The 21831-nt window shown below is 39.5% G+C and overlaps 1 long non-coding RNA gene across 2 annotated transcripts in view; it reads right to left on the reverse strand.

Annotated features, from left to right (window-relative positions):
* LOC134357842 (uncharacterized) overlaps positions 1-20321 on the reverse strand; it is a 113332-nt gene extending 93011 nt beyond the window's left edge. The window contains exon 1 of one of the 2 annotated variants that reach the window (XR_010020738.1): positions 20254-20321. This is a non-coding gene — a long non-coding RNA (uncharacterized LOC134357842). Of the gene's footprint in view, positions 1-721; positions 772-20253 lie in introns of those variants that run through there. The other variant, XR_010020737.1, reaches the window with a different exon arrangement.
* Positions 20322-21831: the final 1510 nt, after the last annotated feature.

A 21831-nucleotide genomic window follows, 5' to 3' on the forward strand; every position in this document is an offset into this window, starting at 1 on the left:
GAGACAGTTGCAGAAGACATTTTCTTTGCAGCTGTTCTCTTTTAACGTACTCTAAACCTGTCAGTTTAATGAAATAGTTTGTAACCATTTCCAAGGTAATGTCTTTAATGCAAGATTAACTTGAGCTCATAGATTCAGGGTACACTGGTATTCTTAGTAACATAAGGAAGAGACAAAAGCATTTACACCTACTGAGGAATTCTTCCTCCAGCCTCTTTCAACAGAAAGGCATCTCAAAGGAAGCTTTATAATTCATATACAGGTTTAAATTTGATTAACCTGAATAATCCAATCTCTTTATGAGGAAAAAAAATCATTCAGAATTCATTTTTGATTTTAACCTAATACGCTAGACAAAGGACCGTTTAGTTATCAATTTCAAATGGTTCCACAATAAATCTACAATGATTACATCACTCAAGTTTAATCCACTTGAGTGACAGTTATCTCAGTATTTTCTGACTGACAACATTCACACTGACAGCCAGCCACCAGAGTGGAAGCTGTAATGTACAGGATGTCAACAGCAAAACAGTAAAACATTATGAGTATTGAACTACCAAGGAGACATTCAGACTGTGGTCTTAAAAAAAAATCCATGATTGACTATCCATCCAGATGCTTCTCCTGAGAACATCCATTTCCCAGCATGCCAAGTCCACGAATTAGGAGTTCCCACAACATTACCATAAAAATTCCATGTGTAAATGCCTCCACATACACAGAGCAGGAAACATCTGAGCATCCAAAACAGCCGAAGTTAACCGGGCACCTCATTTTGCTGGTGTGAAATTCACTGGGACCGTCCAGCTTCACATTCCTCCCCCTGCTCCAGCACCCCTGTGACAGGTGCCATCGAACTTCAGCTGGCAGGTGAACGAGACTGAAAGTTAACCACGAGCTGTCAAAATTTAACCATCCACTCACCAAGGTCTTCCCTCGGCAACAAAGAGATTAGCAGGGAGATAGTACCGAAGCCTAGAGCAATACAAAATGGATGCTGTCCTTCAGCCTAACAAGTCCAAATCGATCACCTTGTCCTCCTAGCTAGACCCAGCTTCCAGTGTTCAATCCAGGTCTCTCCTATCTGTATGCCTATCCAAGTGCCTACCTCAGCCACTTCCTCTGACAGCTTACTACCCTCTGCCTGAAAAGCGTTGTCTCGCAGGTCCCTTTTAAATCTTTCCCCTCTCACTCTAACTCTATGCCCCCTGTGGGGAATTGCTTTATCACCTACTTTATCATTGCCTCTCATGATTTTAAACATTTCTCTAAGATCACATTTCATTCCCCTACATTCCAAGGAATGAAGGCCTAGCTTGGCCTACCTCTCCCTAAAACTGGCAACATCCTTGTAAATCTTTCCTGCACTTCCTTCAGGTAGAACACTTCTTTCCTGCCACAGACAAATCTCAGGTTTGTATGCTGCAAACGTACTTAGATGATAAATGTACTTTGAATCTTTGAAAACGGTACGTAATACTCCAAAATGCGGCCATGCCAATGACTTGTACAGAGCCAGCACAGATTCAGTGGGCTGAAGGGCCTCCTTCCCTGTCATAAGGAAAATCGTGAAATAGATTTGTGTCAGAAATCAGATCTTATTAACAATTTTTGTTTATTTCTACTAATAGCAGACAGTGAAATACAAACTCACAGTAAATTTGTTTTTTTTATTCCTGGTGCTGCCTTCCTGCTATTTTAAGAACATTTTGAATATTCAAGGTATTATTTCAAGGCTGCATTGAGCTTTTAAGGCTAGAGTAAAGGGGTGTTTCTCCGTAACTTTCCAAAGGCTGAATTGATTCTAAATTGAGTGTATAAAAAGTAAAGAAAAACAACATCATGTATCATCATTAGAATTACTTGATCTTATTTTCCTTCCACAATTATATCATCTTGTGGGCCTCCTTCCCTTTACGATTGTATATTCAGATTTGGCAAACTTTTTCAATTTCAACCAAATGCACACAAAATGCAGGAGGAACTTAGCAAGCCAGGCAGCATCTATAGAGGATAATAAACAGTCACTTCAATCGTGAAATCATCTTCAGGACTAAAGATGATTTCTCAAGATTGCTCAAGATTTCCAGCATCTGCTAAAATCCCTTGTTGATTTCTACAGGCCACCCTTGGACAAGGTGTAGCACCTGCTTAGCCTCCCGATCCGGGTCACGTGAAGCCACGGGTTAGTCGTATAAACAACTGATGCACACCACAAGCTCTGATTATGCGACCACTGATGCCAGGCAGACTATCTCTCAAGAGAATTGATAATGGCTGGGGGCACCTGTCTTGTAAAGACACCGCCCAGAAGCAGGCAATGGCAAACCACTTCCATAGAAAAAATTGCCAAGAACAATCATGGGCACGGAGACCATGACCGTCCACATCATACGACACAGCACATAACGATGGTGATGATGACGATGACAAGGACGACTATTCTGATGAAAGATCACAGGCCAAGTATACTAACTGTTTCCCTTTCCACAGGTACTGCAAAAGTTCGGCAGGCCAGCAGCAATTTGCAGCATCTGCAGGTTTTTTTATTTTCATGTAATATTTCGATGTCGTCTTCTGCTACCCAAGCACAGGAGTTATGGAGTTTCTCATGCGGCTGAATTCAATAAACTGAGAACCCTGGGGCTCACCGACTTCACATTTGAGACTTGAATGCCCATTTGTCTGAGCCCCTGGCCCTGTTGTTTAAATATAACCTTTTGGTGAGTATATAATATTGGTCAAAATGTTGCTTTGTCTCTAATAAATTTCTGCACTGGCATTTGAAAGAGATGGATTTACCTCTTCGGCAATGTGTGGCCTTCAATGCCCAGCAGAGCGACTTGCCTGAGGCTGAATTGGTTCAACAATATTGTCTGAGTATAAATTATCTACTACTGACCCGATGCTTGGATATACATAGATACTAATTACAAAAGCCGATATGTCACTAATTAGTAGCAGTTTATGTAGCATCACACAAATTGTGAATCATTTACAGAACACAAAACACTAACACTAATACATAACTTAAGATGTTTTTGCAGTGTGCCTGTCTATTTTTACACTGTTCTGTACAATCTTCACAGCATTTAGGACACAGTTTGATTCATGTACATTTTCCCCAGTTATTAACAGCTCTAAAGGTGTCTTGAGATTGTGCTTTTACCCGAACTAAGCAACACAGCAGACCGAATTTGGGAGTAGATGCTGCTTTAGTAGTCAGTTTACAAACCAAGTAACAGAGCACACGAGCTCAAAGATATCATTGTCTAAACTGCCATTGACAACTTCTGCAGATTTTACATTTGCTGTTCAAGGTTATTTATTGTCATTCTTCAGTGTAAAGGAGAACCAAGTGATTGTTACTCTTGATCCAATGCAGCATAAAAATACGCAATAAACATAAAGAACATGATTAAAAAACAAAATAAAGACACAACAAATATAAATATATAAGCAATCCTATAAAGCGCAAGGTACTACCTGTTATACACATAGACTGTATCTACGTCAAGTGATGCTGGGTGATGTGTATGTAGTACGGCAAGGGTGGTGGGCTGGGTAATGGGTGGAGATGTTGATCAGCCTGATGCCTTGGGGAAGTAACTGCTTTTGAGTCTATTGGGTCTGGCATGGATGCTACATAGCCACTTCCTGATGGGCGTGGGACAAGCAGTGCATGAGCAAGGTGGCTGGGATCCTTTATGACATTGCTGGCTTTTCTTTCCAGCACATTTCACTCGATGCCTACTTTATTAAGTACATCTGTACACCTGCTGGTTAACGCAAATATCTCATCAGCCAATCTTGTGGCAGCGACTCAATGCATAAAACCATGCAGGCATGGTCAAGAGGTTCAGTTATTGTTCAGACCAAGCACCAGAATGGAAAGAACTTCGTGAAATGATTGCTGGTGCCAGATAGGGTAGTTTGACCATCTCAGAAACTGATGATCTCCTGGGGTTTCCATGAACAACAATCATGAAATGGTGCAAAAAAATTTAAAAACAGCATGCAGTGAGCACCAGTTCTGTGGGGGAAAATGCCTTATTAATGAAAGAGGTCAAAGGAGTATAGTCAGACCTGCTCAAGCTTAAAGGAAGGTGACAGTAACTCAAATAACCACGCATTACGACAGTAATGTGCAGAAGAGCACCTCTGAATGCACAGCCAGCTGAACCTTGAAGTGGGTGGGCTACAGCAGCAGAAGACCACGACCATACACTCAGTGGCCACTTTATTAGGTACAGGGGGTACCTAATAAAGTGGCCACTGACAGAATGCCCTTGATGGCAGGTAGGCTGTTGTCAACAGAGCTTTCTCTTGTTTTTTCTGTGTGTGTGAAAGATGTCAAGGTCAAAACAAGAAATATGTACCTCCCACTTTTCTCTTTCTTTCTGTAATATTGTTTTCCTGTAGAGAAGGTTCTGGGCGAAATGAGGTTGTGAGCCAAAAAGAAATTGCTTCAATCAGCACTGATGCTTAATGACTGTTAATGGGAAATGGAGATAGGATAGTATGTGCTACTTTGATTAATAAGTGAACTGCATAGAATTTAAATTGTGCCACTGATGGATTAGTTTCTTCAAGCTTGATAAGCATTTCTCATTTGTTCTTAAGTTTGGTCAATACTGTTAAAGACGGCAAATGAAGTATAATTAATTCTGTTGCTATTACTCAAACCAACTGTTACCAGGATGCCTGCAATATTCAAAACAATTTAAAGTGTGTTTTGAAATGTGCTCTGTAACATAGAGTGGTATATCACAAATCCATGTTCTTCTTGTGAGCAGTTGCGTTTTCAGGAAGTATTAAAGGGGTGTCAGCAGTTTGTAAAGTTAATTGTTGCATGTAATTGGGGGCGGGCACGGTAGCGTAGTGGTTAGCACAACACTTTGCAGTACCAGTGACCCGGGTTCAATTCCTGCCACTGCCTGTAAAGGGTTACTACGTTTTTCCCATGACCGGTTAGGTTTCCTCTCACAATCCAAACCTTTACCGATTGGTGGGTTAATTGTTCATTGTAAATTGTCCCGTGGTTAGGATTAAGTCCGGGGATTTCTGGGAAAGGCCTATTCCACGTCTTGTCTCAATAAATAAATAAATAACTTTGAGATACAGCACCCTTCCAGCCCACAAGACCGCACCATCCAATGGCACTCACGCGATCAGTTAATCTACTAGCCTGAATATCTTTCGAATGGAGGAGGAAACTGGAGCACCCAGGAGAATTCCACATAGCTGCATGGAGATTGTACAAACTCCTCACAGACAGCTAGAACATAGAAAATCGACAGCACAATACAGGCCCTTCGGCCCATAATGTTGTACTGACCATGTAACCTACTCTAGTAACTGCCTAGAATTTCCCTACCGCATAGCCCTCTACTTTTTTAAGCTCCAAGTACCTATCTAAGAGCCTCTTAAAAGACCCTCTTGTATCCGCCCTGTGGAATTGAACCCAGCTGCTGCAATAGCATGATGCTAACCCCTGCGCTAATGAACCGCCCTTTATGTTTCAGATCTTCAATATTTCTTTTCTCAAATGAATCTCCTTTAATTATAGCAGCTGAAAGCGAACGATGTATACCTGTTCAATCTGTATCAACCTGACGGAGGTCCAGATACATATTATTTTTGTACATTTCAACACTACAAAGCCCCACATTTCAGTGCGTCAGTCTGACACCGAGCTAAGGGGGTGAAATGATCAGAAGTGATGCACTTCCCTGTAGGGAGGCAAGTCAATTCAGCCCATTATCACGCACCACTTAGCAACAAATTAGAGACTTGACGTGGTAGAGGCTTGGAATGGGCCTGCTTTATTGTCCAGGGATTAATGTGTATGTTTGAAGAGGCAGAAAGGCATATTTTAACCTTCCTAAAGCTTCTAAATAACATGAAGTTATTCTTCTAAGCCAGTGAGATGGTTACCAATTTGGACAATATTAAATGTTAGCCCACTTGGTTGCACTTAACGAAAGTGTGATAAATAGCAGAGACAGTGGTGATAACTTGTCTTTCCAAAATTAACTTACAAGTTGATGGTCACTCAGCATTGAAAATAATTTAGAATATAAAACCCATCAAATAAATATTAATTGGAAAAGCATGTATAAACCCACAATGGTATCACTTCCGTGGATGCTAAATAAAACTGCTGTACATGCAAAAGTAGCAAAACAAAGCTTTATTTTTGACAGACATTTCATACTTTGGCCATTATGGGTCAGCATTTATAAATATCACTCTACTGTGCTTCACATTAAGTTCTACAGAATGTTGATTGTATATCAGGCTCTGACAAATGTTAAAACCAATGATATGTTTTGTGATAAAAATTGTAAAGGCAAATATACTTCAATTTTAAAGAGTTTGTTTTATGATCTTCTAGTCAGTCAAAGATCCATTGAAAGGGCCCTTGGTTACAAATGCTGCACTTGGAACAGAACAGAGGGCTTATTTAATAGAGAGAACAGATAGATTAAGAAGGTTGTATTTTATATTGGCTTTTTGTTAGAAAGCTATAAACAAGATGTGTTATATTAGTCTCATAAAGAAAGTCTGCTGTGTCATTATGTATTAATATCTTGTATCCATTTGCCTTTATGTGAATCATTTTAAGCAATAAAAGAAAGTAGAAAATAAACTTTTTAAGCATTGTTATGCTCCCATTGAGGATAATGCATTTGTGATTAGCAGACAAATTGTATGATCTGTTACTGGGCAAACTCTGAGCGTTTGCATCTCGCACGTTCCCAACACGAGAACCAAATTTTCCTTCTATGGACAACCAATTTGCTTCTCCCAAAGCACATCACTTTAGCCATATAGTCACTGTTCCATCCTAACAGAATTTCATGCTGGTTGGAGAACAAAATCTTCAGAAACCTGTGACCGTTATTATATGTGAACCAGGATGTGCCCTTTTCTCATTACCATCCGTACCATTAAGGTGGAGATAGAGGAGCCTGAATACACACAGTCAGTGTCTTAGGAACAGTTTCTTCTCCTCCACCATCAGATTTATGAATGGGCAATGAACCCACCTACTCCACTATTTTATTATTCCTTCTCGTTTTGCACTACTTGTTTGATTAATTAAGAGGGAAATCACGGTTGGGAAAGGGGAAAAAGAGAGGAGAGGGAAGCACCAGGGAGACACTGTGTAATTACCAATAAACCAGTTGTTTGGAATCAAATGACCTTGGCTGGTGTCTCGGGGCTGGGTGTGTCTGCACCCCCCTCACCCCCCAATCCTGACACTCCTCCTCTTCCATCTGTCCCACACCCCTCAGGTGTTGCTCCACCCTCACCATTCCCAACATAGAAACATAGAAAATAGGTGCAGGAGTAGGCCATTCGGCCCTTTGAGCCTGCACCACCATTCAGTATGATCATGGCTGATCATCCAACTCAGAACCCTGTACCTGCCTTCTCTCCATACCCCCTGATCCCTTTAGCCACAAGGGCCATATCTAACTTCCTCTTAAATATAGCCAATGAACTGGCTTCAACTGTTTCCTGTGGCAGAGAATTCCACAGATTCACCACTCTCTGTGTGAAGATTTTCCTCATCTCGGTCCATGCTTTGCTCCCGCCAGATTTACAAATTCGTTCTCCGCTCCACGTTGACAAACACAATATTGTGGAAAAGTCTTAGACACTTGATATATATATATATATATATATATATATATATATATATATACACACACATACACACACACACACACATTTGCCTAAGACCTTTGCACAGTACTGTCTCTTATTGTAATTTATAGTGTTTTATAATTATGTATTGCATTGTACTGCTGTTGAAAAGTAATGATTTTATGACATATACTAATGATATTAAAGCTGATTCTGATAACCATGGTCGTTCCTGGTCACCTCTTGTAATGACATTATCAGAAACCGTGATTGTGTGGGATAAGGTAGATGGGGATAATCAGCTTGAGAAGTTCTGAAAGAAAGATGTCGCTTAGCCAAGATTAACTATCATATTCCTGAGAAATCCACAGCTTAGTGAAGTATACCCTGTCTCAATAATAATATATACAATTTTTAGGCTTCTAAGGACCTTGCTAAGGAAAGAAAAAGATTTGATTTTTTCTTTCTGAATGATCATATTTTAACTGAATGTCTTATCTTCACATTTATTGTTGAATATTAACAGCAGGCTTATCGGGCTTTTCATGAACACAAGAGATTCTGCAGAAGTTGTAAATCCAGAACAAAATGCTGGAAGAACTTAGCAGGTCAGGTGGCGTCTATGGAGAGGAACAAACGGTCGACATTTCAGGGGCAAGAACCTTCATCAGGGCTTGGGAGTAAGGGGGTAGAAGCCAGAATAAAAGGTGGGGGGGGGTGAAGTACCAGCTGGCGGGTGATAAGTGAAGCTGGTTGAGGCGGAAGGTGGGTGGGTGGGGGAAGGGGATGAAGTAAGAAGCTGGGAGGTGATGGGCAGAACTAAAGAGTTGAAGAAGAAAGATCGAATAAGAAAGGAGAAAGGGAAAGGGGAAGAGCAGCGGAGGGAGGTAACGGGCAGGTGAACAGAAGGGAAGGGGTAAGAGGGGGCCCAAAGTGGGAAATGGAAAAAGACAATATGTGGAGAGGTTAAGGGAAATTATTGGAAGTTAGAAAATTCGATGTCATGTCCTCAGGTTAGAGACTAACCAACAACCTGAGAGTGGCCTCATCATGGCACTGGACCGACATATCAAAATGCAAACTGGAAATAAAATTATAATTATCATAGGTGGAAATCCTGCCTGTTGTGGCAGGTGGAGCAAAGGTTTATCAATAATACTGTCTCTCCTCCCAGTGATATAGATATAAATTACTCTTGCTCTGTAATGTTTCCCTAAAATGGTTGAGGGCTCCATGGATTCTATCAAGGACTTCTTATAGCTTATTTTTTTCCCAATTTAAGAATTAAACATACTGCAATTTTATTAAATAGATAAGTCAGTTATCTGATTTCCGATCATTTTTATGGTTATACCACAATGCATATTTTATATATCATCACATTTAGAAGAACTATTTCCATTAAAACTAAAATAGTAATGGGCTTATCAAGAGACCGCTGATAAATTGCTTACAAGGAATTATATTATAACATTATTAATTTGGTTGAGGTGAGTTGCAGTAATAGGGTATCGTTATGTCAAAATGTTTTTTGGGGAATCTGCTGCTATTCCAATATTATTCCCTTTACTATTTAAACTCACATTTTAGTCACATTCAAATAGCTAAGTCGCTCCCTGCTTCTCATAATCAAAAAGAATGAAATGTTATCACTTGGATTATATAGGAACAAAATGGTGGCTTCTCATTAAGCTCCAGTCCAGCTTAATTAATGTACAAAATTCTGTTGCAAATGTAGAATGAAGAGGAATGAAGGAAAAGGTAAAAGGACAGAAAGGTTAAAGAACAATCCCCTGATAGCGAAGGGAGTAGGCTTGTGGGAAACCACCCAAATTCAAAGATTCAAAGTACATTTATTATCGAAGTATGTATGCAGTATAGAAACCTGAGATTTATCTTCTCCAGACAGCTAGAAAACAAAGAAAACCATGGAGTCCGTTCAAAGAAAAACATCAACTCCCCCCAGTGTGCAAAAAGAAAAACAGTGAATTACAGTTAATCAGGACTGGCAATTTTTGGCCTAATTAAGTGGCTGCTCCAATTAACTGAAGTTTCATGGAAATAGTTAAAAAGGTTTAAAAAAGACATGCTATCATTTAACTGAGTAACAATTTATGTATTTAAGTGGAAATTTAGAACAAATTAGAACACTAATAATGCTTCTACAATATTATAAAACTGTAGTTCCTGATAGTTATCGATGGAGGAATTCATCGAATGTACACTGCTGTATTCTTTTGATTGACTGTAAGTGAACAAAATCAGTGCAAACACTTAGTGCAGATAATGGACTATGTTCACACAATGTTTTGATGATTGTATCCTCAAAATCTTCATTTTCATTGTGACAAGCAAGATGATTGCCGATACCTTCAAATTCTTCATAGTCCCTAACTTGTTGAAGTAGTGAAATCATTTCATTTTCACTCCTGGCTGTTTCTGGTAATTCCAAGCCTGAGTGCTTGAAACTGCAGTGAGCAAAACAGTTCTGAATTGTCTTACTGCTTACCTCTCGCCAACTATCAGTGACAAAATTCACTGCTTTTTGAACACACATGTAACTGACGCTGTTTAAAAACTATTGGCTCTAAGCATAGTGCAGTGTCTAACAAGTGCACAGAACTAACGCTAGTTAGAAACTTCGGCAGCAGTCTCCTGCCCCAATTAAGCAGCATAGCATCCCAAATAAATGAAAAGAATCCCGACTGTTTCTCCATTACTTATTGTTCTTTAAGAATTGTCCCAAATAAGCGGTTGTCCCGATTAACCGATGGCCCAAATAACCAGAATCCATTGTATTGATTTTCTAATTGTTTCAGAATGTCTGTTTCCTCATTAACTGGGAGAAATTACACACTTAAACTTACACACAGTGGAGGATTATTTTATTTTGAAAACTTCTGATACAAAATAATCTCCCACTGTCACTTCCACCATTTTTGAAAGTCTGCTGAATGTTATATTTATTCATAATACATGCTGATGGTACAAAGATGCCTACATAAACACTAGAGGTTCTGCAGATGCTGGAAATCTTGTGCAACACACACAAACTGCTGGAGGAACTCAGCAGGTCCGGCAGAATTCATGGAAAGGAATTAAACAGTCCACATTTCAAGCTGAGATCCTTCATCGGGACTGGCAGTCCTGATGAAAGATCTCAGTCTGTCATGTCAACTGTTTATTCCTCTCTTAAGAATGTCTATACATATGACTCATAAGATAAATATCACTAGGGTGATATCAAGTCACTTGACCCACAACCAATCGCAGAGAACTACCATCTATTTAAACCCCCTTTAACTAAATTATAAAATTAAATTCCTCACAACTGATCACTTATAATTCAGCAAAGATGCAGTTTATTCACTTTGAATGATGCTAACACATTCAGACATAGTTTAGTTGGGCCCACATAAATCAAATAGTGGTCCTTATTTATAGAAAACAAGTGGGTACCAAACAAAAAGAATCTGCAAATACAGATTCATAATTCCTTGAAACTGGTGTCACAGGTAGATAGGGTCATAAAGAAAGCAATTGGCACGTTGGCCTTCACTAATCAAAGCATTGAGTACATCATTGGGAAGTTACGTTGAAGCTGTATAAGACATTAGTGATGCCTAATTTGGAGTATTGTGTGCATTTTTGATCACCTACCTACAGGAAAGATGAAAATGTCAAAAAGTATGAAAGAGTGCAAGAAAATCTATAAGGATGTTGCCAAGAGTTGAGGATCTGAGGGTGGTGACAGTGGAATGAGCTGCCAGCGGAAGTGGTGATGGATGGGAGTGGTATGTAGGACTAGGCAGAAGAATAGTTTGGCATCGACTAGGTGGGCCAAAGGGCCTGTTTCTGTGCTGTAATGTTCTAAGACTCTATGACTGTGATGAATTCATAGATATCAACTTCCAGTTAGAAACCGTGGGTAGGGGAGCATGAGAGGTAACCATTGCTTTGTTAGTGCTGGCAACCAAGGTCCCCACTTCGTGGTCACTGTTCAGTAGGCTATGCTGAAAACAGCATGTGCCAGATTTGGGTACAATGAAATCCCTTATCTATATTGAAATACGCGTCATAAGTCTCCGCCAAAATAAAGATGGAGGAGGAGCATTTGGATAATGTTCAAGGTGTCATACTGCAGCATGAATCATAGGACATGGAAAATGGAAGTATATTGGAAAGAAATGAGTGAAAATGAAAAGAATAATTTCCAAATGAACTACCATTACTGTCTAGTTTATAGCAGCATTTTCTCGCAATATATGAAAAATACATCGTACTGTCACATCACTGGCTGCAGTCTACCATCATTGCAGGTCTTGTACGTGTCCAGGACAATGAAGCAGCAGGAAAAATCATTGCAGACACTGCCCACCCTGCAAACTGCCTTTTCCAAAAACTCCCTTCTGGAAACCACTCTGGGGCTATTAAAATAAAAACCACACCATCTTAAAAGTTTCTTCCCCCAGGCAGTTAATCTGATCAACCATTCTAGTTCCCCCTCACCCCCTCTATCTATTACCCCATCACTGTACCACATTGTAAACACTTTAAACTATTTTTATAATGCTATTTACATTTTAAATACATGCTGAAATTTATGATTTCATGCACAGTTAGTTCCATATCCATACATTACCCCTAACTTATTTTTATATAATTCTTTATAAATGTTGAACTATCATTTTTGTTGCATGTTGCAACAACACACCACAGAAAATTCCTAATACATGTAAATGTATATGGCAAATAATGTTGATCCTTGAAAATTATTTATTTCAGTTTAGTTCATAATGTATCAGTTTCCTATTTTCAACATTTTGATGGCACAGCTTCAAATATTTCACTTTCTTCCCCATCTATCAGCGTGTGCCTCAGAAATATTCCCATCAGGTAAACATCAAGTCAATGCCTTTATGCAAGCAGCTGTCTCAGGTCACTTCAGTCCCAATAAAACCTTCCTAGAGCGGCACGATACAGTACACAGAGCCATTTAACCTATTGTATCAGTACTAACACTTGGAAAAACTATCCAATCAAACTCATTCCTCTGCACAGTTCCCATGACAATGCAAACCTTTGATTTCCAAGTGCCTTATTAATTCTCTTTTTGAAATCATAAGCAAATCTGCTTCCACCAGTGTTAAACTCAAAAACATTGCTCAGTGAGTCACATAGCATCTGAGTAAAAGACAGGTCAGATTTTGAGAAGGTGTTTTAAGAATCAAGGGTTAATTCTGACATATTTCCAATTCTTTTATACTGCATGTTAACTGTTCTGCATTAAATTAATAACATTTACCATGATGATTTCAATTAAGATATTTTCTTGATATTTATTTGATAAAGAAAATATTTTGTTTTTCTTTATCACTGGGAGTAGAATTTAATCTTTAAAAATATCAAAAACCATCATGTTCACCTACCTTAGGACCTCAGCAAAGAGGACCTCTATTTTAAAATACATCTAAAAGGTGCATGATCAAACCAATTCTTTAATATGCAACACCACTGCAGACACAGTAACATGCAAACAAATGGATAGGGCAGATTAGTAGTGAATCCTTTCAGTCCTCATTAAAAATTAACTTGAAATATTGTCTCCTAGTCTATGGCTTAAAACAAAACATACAGTGCTCAAGGTTGTTTTTACCATGCAATTGTTTACGTGCTAAGTGTAAAAGAGATGTCCTGTTCTCATCCAGGCAGGTTGCAAAAACCCGATATATTAATGGTTTTCCAATTCAATCTGTCATTTTAACAAGACAACGGGGATGCTAACTTACCATAAAAAATACAAATGTTACAGTGAAGCTACATATTTCAACTTGCATTCTAAAATCTATGCTGTACTAAGATTCCTGCCAGCTGCTCCTGCTAAATAGACAGTCCAGTCCTTCTGGCATTTCACCTGCACTGAATTCCCAAACATTTCACAATTAAATCATGCATTTTATTCCATATTAAATCACAAACTGTTATTCCAATTGTACAAAAGCAGCAGAAAGCTATTAATTTTAATATTTGGATCATTTAAGTGAAAAAGACCTTCTGACATTCAATTTATGTTAACTCCCATATAAAAAAAATCTTTAACATTAAGAAATTATGCTGGGAGAAATTCAAGAATTACATCTCCCTCCAAACAAAAACATCTGATGTAGAAAAATCAGTGTTTAAATCCACCATAACCACGTGATTATGCTGAAGCTTTAGGTTGAGCACAATTTTAGTTTTTGTAAATGTTTTAGGTAAAATAATGAAATGAATCCCTGCAGTCTGTGAAAATTTAATTCAAATATTTCCGTGCTGTGGAAAGGTGGATATTTTATCGACTCCTATAAATGGGCCATGGCATAACCCGAATGCAAATAAGAATAATCAGGTGCAGGCTTTTTTCCTGTTCCGCTGTCATTGGTTTAAGCTTCCGTCTGCAGTGACCCAGTTACTTGTTAGTTAGTTTCCACTGCTGCATCAACACATAAGAAATATCCCTAGCTACACTCAGTAGCCACTTTATTAGGTACCTCCTTTATCTAACAAAGTGGCCATGGAGTGTATGCTTGTGGCCTTCTGTTGCTGCAGCCTGTCCACTTCAAGGTTCAACGTGTTGTGTGTTTACTAGAGATGTTCTCCACACCACTGAGTTTTTGTCACCTTCCTGTCAGCTTGAAGCAGTCCGGCCATTCTCCTCTGACCTCTCTCATTAACACGGCATTTTTGCCCACAGAACTGCTGCTCACTTGGATGCTTTTTGTTTTCTGCACCCAAGATGATTCAGTCAAAGTTATTTAGATCACATTTCTTCCCCTTTCTGATGATTGGCCTGAACGACAACTGAACCTCTTGACCACATCTGCATGCTTTTATGCATTGAGTCGCTGCTACCTGATTGGCTGATTAGATATTTGTGTTAATAAGCAGATGTACATGTGTTCCTGATAAAGAAGCCACTGTGTTTTACACTGATATACTGTATATAATGCACTCATATATTTGAGTATAACAAACAGGATAGACTCCTCCTGGGCCACGTTTTCAAGTTATCCCCAGGTGCAGCCCATCTGCTTGGTGTAGCCTTTGTCTCCCAGGGTTGAGGATGTTGGAGCTGCTGTTGGAATTTCTGTAGCTCTGCGTTTTTACGGGATGGTGGGGGGGGGGCATTCTAGTCTCATGCCCAACCCTCCTTCTTTAACAGCCAGGCTTGGGATTGTCCATGATGGTTTTTGTTCAGAAACTAACCCATATTAAACATTACAGTCTGACCGACGATTGTTGTGACTGTGATCAAAGTCACCAGAAAGGCACTGTAGTTGTTGATATAAATGTCTTTATTCATCATGACAAACAGACACTCTCCTGAACACCATCTTGGTAGACTCCCACAAACCCAAAAGTACATCACATTTTTATACCTTTAAGATTAAAGGTAACAGTAGGTGATTCAATAGAGTTTTAATGGTTACAATGTCATCATTTAATTCAATATTTTGGACTGATGATGCTTCCTTTGAATTACGTATCTACAATGGGAGATACCTCTGAATGTTCAAGCACCCTTGGCCTGGACACTTCCCTGAACTTATTGATATTTACAATGCTGCAAATTCCTTAAACCCATAGTTGATGCAGGGTAATTAACATAACTGCATTGTCTTGACATTTGGCTGATGCAATCTCTTAGTCTGTGGGCCCATTTAAATTTACTTTACTGCTTGCAATTTATAATAAGAACTGAAGACTGGTTTGTGTTTGAATTCATATCTGCTATTTTCACATAACTCCAGAAGACTCAGTGACAAAGGATAAGCTTGTTTCCCAGTAGAGACTGAGGCAGACCCATCATGCTTTCTATGATCAGACAATAAACTCTCACAGCATGTTTTGAGCGTCCTCTTTCTCCCCAGTTGCATTCAATGTTTTTTTTTTGCCCATTTGTCCTGGTGAGCACCCGCTGTATTAAAAATCTTCTAAATGAATGTCTACATTTCTCAGCATCAGCTGTTGTCATATTAAATATTTTCTACATTACTCTTTGATATGGATATTCTGCTAACTCATTTTTGTGTGTACTATTTCTGTTTTTGCACTATTTTTAATCTATTCTATATATATATGTTGTACTTACTGTAATTGAGTTACTAATCTACTTTTTCTTTCTATATTATCATGTATTGCATTGAACTGCTGCTGCTAAGTTAATAAATTTCATGACATATGCCGGTGATAATAAACCTGATTCTGAAATTTATTTTATGAAATTAAACAGTCATTTTATGTGCATTTATCAATGGATTGCTCAATCCAAGGGTCGAATACAGGACTAGATCTATTCAAGATTCGAGATTTGAGATTGTTTACTGGCATTTCCAGTGCACAAGTGTAAAGAAGAAGAAAATTATTAAGAATCAGAATCAGGTTTAATATCACCGGCATATGCCATGAAATTTATTGTTATGCTGTAGCAGTACAATGCAATACATAATAATAAACTGTAAATATATATACATTAAAAGTTAAGTGAAGCAAATTGTGCAAAAAGAGGAGAAAATGTCGTAAAGTAGTGTTCAGTGTTCATTCAGAAATCCGATGGTGGAGGGGAAGAAGCTAATTCTGAACTGTTCAATGTGAGTCTTCAGACTCCCGTACCTCCTCTCTGAAGGCGGCAATGCGACGAGGCCATGCCCTGGGTGATGGAGGCCCTAACAATGGACGCTGCCTTTTTGAAGCATCGCTTCTTGAAGATGCCCTGGATGCTGGGGAGGCTGGTGCCCACAATGGAGCTGAATGAGTTTACAATTTTAATAGACAATAGACAATAGGTTCAGGAGTAGGCCATTCGGCCCTTCGAGCCAGCACTGCCATTCACTGTGATCATGGCTGATCATCCACAATCCCCATAACCTTTGATTCCGCTATCTTTAAGAGCTCTATCCATCTCTTTCTTGAAATCATCCAGAGACTTGGCCTCCACAGCCTTCTGGGGCAGAGCATTCCATATGTCCACCACTCTCTGGGTGAAAAAGTTTTTCCTCAACTCTGTTCTAAACGGCCTACCCCTTGTTCTTAAACTGTGGCCTCTGGTTCTGGACTCCCCCATCAGCGGGAGCGTGCTTCCTGCCTCCAGCGTGTCCAATCCCTAAATAATCTTATATGTTTCAATAAGATCCCTTCTCAGCCTTCTAAATTCCAGAGTATACAAGCCCAGTCGCTCCAATCTTTCGATATATGACAGTCCCGCCATCCCGGGAATTAACCTTGTGAACCTACGCTGCACTCCCTCAATAGCAAGAATTTCCTTCCTCAAATTTGGAGACCAAAACTGCACACAGTACTCCAGGTGTGGCCTCACCGCTGCTTATTTTGATCCTGTGCAGTGCCCCCCCACCCGCCACCCCCATACCAAACAGTGTTGAAGCCAGATAGAATGCTCTCCACGGTATACCTGTAGAAAGTTTTGTGTCTTTGGTGACATACCAAATCTCTTCAAACTCTGAATAAAATATAGCCACTGTTGTGTGTTGCTCCGGATCCAATACAGTGCAAAAAACACAATAAGATAAAGAATATAATAATAAAAATCACAATAAATATAAATACATAAGATAGCTTATATACGTAGATTGATTGTATGTCCATAAAGTGATGCTTGGCTCAGGAGTGTCTGTACATAAGGTGACTTTGACAGGAAATGATAACGTAGAGGTGGGTGGATGCGTTGACTAACCTTACTGCTTGGGGAAAGTAACTTTCTGAGGCTGCTATTCTGGAGCATGAAAATTAACCTTAAAGCTTTTCATTTGGTAAAAGGAAGAACATGTTTTGTTTGAATGTGAACGAGCACAGGAGATTCTGCAGATGCTGGAGATCCAGAACCACACGCACAAAATGCTGGAGGAACTCAATAAGTCAGGTGACATCTGTGGAGTGGAATGAACAGTCAATGCTTCATCAGAACATCAGCGGTCTTGATAAAGGGTCTCAGCTCGAAACATCGACTGTTTATTCCTCTCCATAGATGCCCCCTGAGCTGCTGAGTTCCTGGAGTATATTGTGTTTGTTTGAATGTGCCTTTGTCTTTCTGTATTTGAATGCAGATTACTTTTGGGAATTACTACAAAATCAGATATCATTTCAGATTTTAGTTCATCACAGTGAGTTATTTTCTATCACCACTGTCACATTATTAGCATTACTTCCCATCACAGTTTTGTGACAAACGTTGAAAATAATTGCCTTTAGAAAAGATTCAATAACACAATTATTTCATTAAAAGAAATAAAGACTAATTTAGTATTAACTCTTAGCAGTTTAGTTACAATGAGTGATGCTGAGTGCAATGACTGATGGTGTGTAGATTGTGTGTGAAGATCTCACATGTTCAGTAAGCCAAAGGAATATCTGGCCAGTCAGTATATCCAGTAATGCAAAGAACATTGGTTAGCGAGGATACAACACCATAACCCATGATCATTCTCATTTGGACACACAATGTCTTTAATCCACGTGAATCAGTGGAATGGACAAACACTACCCATTTGGGACAGCACAGTAGTGTAGTGGTTAGCAACAACACTTTACAGTACCAAACGCCTGGGTTACATTCCCACCACTGTCTGTAAACAATTTGTACATCCTCCCCATGAAATGCATTGGTTATCTCCAGGGTGATCCAGCTCCCTCCCACAGTCCAAAGATATACTAGTTAGTGGTGTCACACACAAAGTGCTGGAGGAGCTCAGCAGCATCTATGGAAAAGAGTCCAGTCAACATTTCAGGCTAAGACCCTTCATCTGGACTGGAGAAAAAAAGATGAGGAGTCAGAGCAGGAAGGTGGGGGGAAGGGGAGGAAGGTGAGGTGATGGCTGAAACCGGGAGGGGGGAAGGGTGAAGTAAAGAGCTGGGAAGTTAATTGATGGAAGAAATATAGAGAAGGGGCTCTGAAAGGAGAGGACAGAAGGCCATGGAAGGAAAAGAGGGAGGAACACCAGAGGGAGGTGATGGGCAGGTAAGGAGACCAGGTGAGAGAGGGAAATAGGAATGGGGAAATATTTTTCCACTCTTCTGCACAGCACATTTTTGGCAGCTTTTACATTTTGTTCTGCATTGTTCAAAGATTCAAAGTACATTTATCAAAGTATGCAAGCGGTGTACAACCCTGAGATTCACTTTCCCAGAGACAGCCACGAAACAAAGAAACACCTTGGAACCGTTCAAATAAAACATCAAGCACCCAATGCGCAAATAAAAGAACAAATTGCACAAATGGCACAAAACAAGTGAACAACACACAGAATATTAAGCGTGAAGCCGCAGAGTCCGTGAAACTATCCAGAAATGATCAGTTCAGTTCAATACAACTCTGTGATGTTCACTGAGTGCAGGCCGCAGAGCCAGTCTGCCCCAGTCAACATCGCGCAAAATCGCAAATAAAAAAGGAGTAACCAGAAACACATATAACATGAACTTCAGAGTCTTCTAAAAAAAAAGTTCAATCCACAAACCGCGGTGATCAAACCTTATTCTAGCTCAACGCATTGTGTAATGACTTGATCTGTATAAACAGTATGCCAGACAAGTGTTTCACTGTACATGAGACAATAATAAACCAATACTAATAGGATGCATGCTATGTGTTTGTTTTGTGGCACAGTATTACTGCACTTTATTTTATTTTCAGATACCAAAAGCAGGCCTTTCCAGCCCAATGAGCTCGCACCACCAAATTACACCTATGTGACCAATTAACCTACTAAGCCATACAGCTTTGAATTGTGGGAAGACACCAGAGCACCTGAAGGAAAACCATGCGGTCATGGGGAGAACATACAAACGGACAGCGGCAGGAACAGATCCCGGGTCCTTGTGCTGTTAAGTATTATGCTAATCACTACACTGCCATGACACTGTAGGGGTGTGGATCTCACCTGCTAAATCTGGAGAACTTGTGAAAGTGCCAAGGTTAAGTCCCAGAACTATACTCAGGGTGCTATAAATTATCAGGCTATTTCACCTGTTTACTAAATTCTACTTAAACTACTTAGAACAAGAATAAAGGAAGGTTTGAATCCCATTTCTAACACACTGATTAATCATCGTGAAACACACTGGAGGTAAATACCTACCACCGCCACCCGTAAACCTTCTTCTATGGCAGGGTATTAATTTAATGTCAGTCATCTGAACATAGAACAGTACAACACACTACAGGCCTCTCAGCCCATGGTGTTGTGCTGTCCTTTTAACCTGCTCCAACATAAATCTTACCCTTCACTTCCACATAGCAATCTATATCTCTTTCATCCATGCACCTCTCTAAGAGTCCCTTAACTGTCCATAATATATCTGCCTCTTCCACCACAACTAGCAGCATATTTCATGCACCCACCACTCTGTGTAACCTACCTCTGACATCCGCATATACTTTCCTCCTGTCACCTTAAAATTATGCCATCTTTCTATTAGTCATCTCCACCCTAGGAAAAGTCTCTGGCTGTCCACTCTATCAATGCCTCTTATCATCATATCCACCTCTATCAAGTCTCTTCTCATCGTCCTCTCCTCCAAAGAGAAAAGCCGTAGATCACTCACCTTCTCCTCATAAGACATGTTCCACAATCCAGGCAGCATACTGGTAAATCTCCTCTGCACCTTCTCTAAAGCTTCCACATCTTTTCTGTAATGAAAACAGGTGAATATAATACTCCAAGTGTGGTTGAACCAGAGTGTGATATAACCATGTCTGCAACTCAAACTAGCATAAAAAGCTGCAATGGTCTATGATTAAGGAAAATGACCTTAACTGAACGTAATACACAATACTGAAATGATGAGTACTTTTACGATACGGGCTGGGATAGAGCAGGAGGGGTTGCATTACACCTACCAATGACCATCCTACTTACTTCATTGAGGATCCTTGTATTGTACAAACACAAGAAAACTGACTTAGGTTCAGCACCAAAAGACAAAAGCAGAACATTTCAAGTCTTTATACCACCTGATCTTTAATCAGTACAGGCGCTTTGGCCAACGATGTCAAGCCGCCCTTTTAACCTACTCCAAGATCAATCTAACCCTTCCCTCTCACATAGTCCTCCACTTCTCTTTCAACCATGTACATATCTAAAAGTCTCTTAAATGCCCCTAACGTATCTGCCTCTACCACCACCCCGGCAGCATGTTCCACCCACCCAATGTTCTCTATGTGAAATTTTCCCTTAATTACATTGTGCATTGGATAATCCAAAACTCTGTCCAAGACCAATTCCATGTGCCAAACTAAAGTCAATGAATTTACATCACCTCAACTACGTGTGTGAGGTAGCTGCTTGTAGCTTCGTTCTACAACTTTTTCCATGGCCTCAATCATTTCATAAAAATAACAAGTCTTTTTTTTTTCTCTTTTAAAATTCCTTTCAATCACAGTATATGTGATTTAAGCAAATTGCCTATAAGACTGTGAAATTTATGCCGAAATAAGCCAGCAAGCGAGTCTGGTTTGTTCAATTCATTAACACTTCAGGCTAGTGAGATATGCAACCATCATCATTCATTTAGTAATTCATCGCGCCATTACTACTTTAGATAAATCTCACGGATGCTCAAATAGTTAGGACACTAATGTTTGATGGAATTTACATGATGTGTGTTCTAAAGTTATTTAATTCAGGTATTTTTGCAATATATCCAATAACATTTGATTATTTCTTCACACTGGATTCCCGTCCAATGCCAGTTCAAGGTACAACATAATTAAGGGGAAATATAAAGAAATGCTCAGTGTGATCTTTAACATTTTCAAGTTTTTGTAGGTCAATTTTGCTGCCATTTTATAGAAATACTCCAAATTAGATGGAAGAATGGATCAGTACGTGCCCCGAGCTCATTAATGATAGAAATTCCTATTTACATAAAGTAAATACTGTACATGTTTTTTCCCCATCACTGTGGATAGGGGGGTAGGGTAGGCGGAGAAAGCATCATTACCTAATGGCTGTGGAGTGTTTTTAGACCTTACAGTAAAGTAAATCACAATGCCCATTCAATGTGTTCACCCTCATTTATTTCAAGCAATCTTATTTCATTGCACGCTGGTGCATTCCACAGCAGTGCCACCAATCCTCGCCCCATAATCTTTTAGAGGTGCAGCAAATTAATGAAGAAATT

This window comes from Mobula hypostoma, chromosome 17 (assembly GCF_963921235.1).
Source record: "Mobula hypostoma chromosome 17, sMobHyp1.1, whole genome shotgun sequence".
NCBI classification, from domain to species: domain Eukaryota; kingdom Metazoa; phylum Chordata; class Chondrichthyes; order Myliobatiformes; family Myliobatidae; genus Mobula; species Mobula hypostoma.